Below are 4,654 nucleotides of genomic sequence, written 5' to 3' on the forward strand. Positions count from 1 at the left end.
TACGTTCGGGATTTGTTCTGAAGCTACGTAAAGGGTATCGAAATCGAACGAAACTTGAAACAAGTTTGGAGTTGTGTGCTTCAGAAAAAAACCTAAAATTGCGCTGAGTATTTTATTTCTCAGGAGTTGATCAGGATGATAATTGTCGTACCTCAGTTTAATTACTAAACTAAGGACCGAATACCCATGTTTGAATCAAAGCGCCATGTCTGCACTAGATGTCCTGTCCTGTGGAATGGAAATGGTTCAGATTCGGGGACTGCTTCGTACTATATGGGTCTTGGCCTAAATCGGGGTCAGGCTTGGCAAGCCATGGCAGGTAGGCCATTCAAGCACTCTTAGTTCTGAAATTGATGTAAGCAGACCAATTGATTTGTATGTCAGGAATTACCCTAATAAACTCAACTTGATCCGTTTAAATATAACTGCAACCATGATATGTCGAGACAGGTCACTAATAATAATGGCTTCAACTAGAAGTTATTTCAAAAAGTAGTGCAAACCGTTGTCTACTTGAGATAAAATTATCTCATCACCCTCCAACTCTACTGAAAGAGGACAAATGAAAAAAGTTTTAATTAAAGTTGCTTAACAATTTTATATATTTTCAGCGGAGAATTGCGTTATTTTGAGCAAGACAAATTCGCACATCCCATATTGTCTAGTGGTTAGGATATCCGGCTCTCACCCGGAAGGCCCGGGTTCGATTCCCGGTATGGGGAATTTTTTTTTGAAAAGCATTGCTTGCTGCATATGGTACCTTGACTACACTTATAAAACAAAAAACTCTGATATAATAAATAGTTCCTCTTATTCAGGAGTGTTTTAGATCATTTCATAAAATTAGTTTGCATTCGTTTGAAGTTGAATAAAAAATGATTATTATTATTTACACAAGCCAGTTTGAGTTAAAAACGAATTAATTGCACTACTGGTAGTTTGCCTTCATTTTAAATGTATTTAAAGTGTTGGCCATAGTGAAATTAATTAAATTGATGAAATTTAGGAAATTAATGAAATTTAGGAAATTAATGAAATTTAGGAAATTAATGAAATTTAGGAAATTTGGGAAATTAATGAAATTATTGAAATTGAGGAAATTAATGAAATTAGAGAAATTAAGGAAATTAATTAAATTGATGAAATTAATTAAATTAATGAAATTAATAAAATTAAGGAAATTAATGAAATTAAGAAAATTAATGAAATTAATGATATTAATGAAATTAATGAAATTTAGGAAATTAATGAAATTTAGGAAATTAATGAAATTAATGAAATTTAGGAAATTAATTATATTTAGGAAATTTGGGAAATTAATGAAATAATTGAAATTGAGGAAATTAATGAAATTAAGGAAATTAATTAAATTGATGAAAATAATTAAATTAATGAAATTAATAAAATTAAGGAAATTAATGAAATTTAGGAAATTAATAAAATTTAGGAAATTAATGAAATTTAGAAAATTAGTAAAATTTAGGAAATTAATGAAATTATTTAAATTAATGAAATTATTTAAATTAATGAAATTAAGAAAATTAGGGAAATTAATGAAATTAAGAAATTTAATGAAATTAATAAAATTACTGAAATTAATGAAATTTAGGATATTAATGAAATTAAGGAAATTAATGAAATTAAGACAATTAATGAAATTACTTAAATTAATTAAATTAATGAAATGAATGAAATTAATGAAATTATTTAAAAATTACTAAATTAACTAAATTAATAAAACTAATTAAATTGATGAAATTAATTAAATTAATCAAATTAATGAAATTAAGGAAAGTAATTAAATTAATGAAATTAGTTAAATTAATAAAATTTAGGAAATTAATGAAATTAAGGAAATTAATGAGAATTATGAAATTAATGAAATTAATGAAATTTAGGAAATTAATTGAATTTAGAAAATAAATAAAATCAATGAACTTAATTAAAATAATGAAATTATTGAAATTAATGAAATTAATGAAATTAATGAAATTAATGAAATTAATGAAATTAATGAAATTCATAAAATGAAGGAAATTAATGAAATTCATGAAATTAAGGAAATTAATTAAATTAAGGAAATTAATGAGAATTATGAAATTAATGAAATTAATGAAATTTAGGAAATTATTGAAATTTAGGAAATTAATGAAATTTAGGAAATTAATGAAATTTAGAAAATTAATTAAATTTAGAAAATAAACAAAATCAATGAACTTAATTAAAATAATGAAATTATTGAAATTAATGAAATTAATGAAATTAATGAAATTAATGAAATTAATGAAATTAAGGAAATTAATGAAATTAAGGAATTTAATGAAATTAAGGAAATTAAGAAAATTAAGGAAATTAATGAAATTAATGAAATTTAGGAAATTAATTATATTTAGGAAATTTGGGAAATTAATGAAATTATTGAAATTGAGGAATTTAAGGAAATTAATTAAATTGATGAAATTCATTAAATTAATAAAATTAATAAAATTAAGGAAATTAATGAAATTAAGGAAATTAATGAAATTAATGATATTAATGAAATTAATGAAATTTAGGAAATTAATGAAATTTAGAAAATTAATAAAATTTAGGAAATTAATGAAATTAATTAAATTAATGAAATTATTGAAATTAATGAAATTAAGACAATTAATGAAATTAATGAAATTACTTAAATTAATTAAATTAATGAAATGAATGAAATTAATGAAATTATTTAAAAATTACTAAATTAACTAAATTAATGAAACTAATTAAATTGATGAAATTAATTAAATTAATCAAATTAATGAAATTAAGGAAAGTAATTAAATTAATGAAATTAGTTAAATTAATAAAATTTAGAAAATTAACGAAATTAAGGAAATTAATGAGAATTATGAAATTAATGAAATTAATGAAATTTAGGAAATTAATGAAATTTAGGAAATTAATGAAATTTAGTAAATTAATGAAATTTAGGAAATTAATTGAATTTAAAATAAATAAAATCAATGAACTTAATTAAAATAATGAAATTATTGAAATTAATGAAATTAATGAAATTAAGGAAATTAATGAGAATTATGAAATTAATGAAATTTAGGAAATTATTGAAATTTAGGAAATTAATGAAATTTAGGAAATTAATGATATTTAGTAAATTAATGAAATTTAGGAAATTAATTAAATTTAGAAAGAAAAAAAAATCAATGAACTTAATTAAAATAATGAAATTATTGAAATTAATGAAATTAATGAAATAAATGAAATTAATGAAATTAGTGAAATTAATGAAATTAATGAAATTAAGGAAATTAATGAAATTTAGGAAATTAATGAAATTAAGGAAATTAATGAAATTAATTAAATTAATGAAATTAAGGAAATTAATGAAATTAAGGAAATTAATGAAATTAATGAAATTTAGGAAATTATTTATATTTAGGAAATTTGGGAAATTAATGAAATTATTGAAATTGAGGAAATTAATGAAATTAAGGAAATTAATTAAATTGATGAAATTCATTAAATTAATGAAATTAATAAAATTAAGGAAATTAATGAAATTAAGGAAATTAATGATATTAATGAAATTTAGGAAATTAATGAAATTTAGGAAATTAATGAAATTAATTAAATTAGTGAAATTATTGAAATTAATAAAATTAAGAAAATTAAGGAAATTAATGAAACTAAGAAAATTAATGAAATTTAGGAAATTAATGAAATTAAGGAAATTTATGAAATTAGGGTAATTAATTAAAATAATGAAAATATGAAATTAATGAAAATAATGAAATTAATTAAAAAAAAAAAAAAAAAAAAAAAAAAAAAAAAAAAAACAACATCTGTTTATATCTGTGCTACAGTAAAGCAGTACTGAGTTTCGTTAGTTTTTCGATTCTTATTTTCGAGTTCTTATCGGTCGAGTTCGGTGATAAATTGTAGTGGTGATAATAGTTCAACAGGCGGTGAAGTTGGAAATTACGGAGTGCGCGTTGCTCCGTGTGTGTAAGAGTGAAATCGAACCCCGGGTTTCGCTTTCACTCAGCTGTAGAAAACACTAGTCAGCTGATCTGTCAGTGAAGCATAGTACGCACCCATACAAGACCAACAAGCCGATTAGCTTTCGCAGGCTTGCTTGCAACATTGTATGCAACTAGGCTCTGCCCGCCCACAGCTAGTCGCAATTGAAAGCTCCAACAAAACAGAGCTCTCTGTCGCTCCGAGAGCCACCTGCCTTTGACCGTTGGAGGCATCAAAGCAGAAGCCGATTGCGGTGGACCACGTGTTTGCGAGTACGAACAAAGTACCAAGAAACCACATTTAAAAATTTTTGCGCTGGTGTGCATTGTACCTGTCAGAACCTTTGAACGTATTGGGCAGGATACATTAACGAGGTTAAAACGTTCCTATTTCGGCTGGACCTTCTAACGCTTGGCCGGGATAGTTGAAGGAAAAAGCGTAGTCGCCATCCGCCTCGGCGGAGTCGCATAACTGACCATCAGTACCTTTAACCCTTGGGTGGATCAGATTAAAACTAGGTTAAAGGGTAGACGTTACTTGCCTAGGCAAGAACGCATCCAAAGCACTCGTTAAGACACCGGTTTAATAAAAACCTGCTGTGCTGATCGTCGTCAATTCACGATACCCGACAGGGCTTGCTGACAGA

General features: G+C 24.3%; 1 non-coding gene across 1 annotated transcript; it reads left to right on the forward strand.

Moving 5' to 3' along the window:
- The first annotated feature begins 650 nt into the window (after positions 1 to 650).
- On the forward strand, positions 651 to 723 carry Trnae-cuc (transfer RNA glutamic acid (anticodon CUC)). Its single transcript has one exon. It is a non-coding gene; the product is annotated as a tRNA-Glu (tRNA).
- Positions 724 to 4,654: the final 3,931 nt, after the last annotated feature.

Source organism: Topomyia yanbarensis, chromosome 2, assembly GCF_030247195.1.
Source record: "Topomyia yanbarensis strain Yona2022 chromosome 2, ASM3024719v1, whole genome shotgun sequence".
Classification (NCBI taxonomy): Eukaryota; Metazoa; Arthropoda; class Insecta; order Diptera; family Culicidae; genus Topomyia; species Topomyia yanbarensis.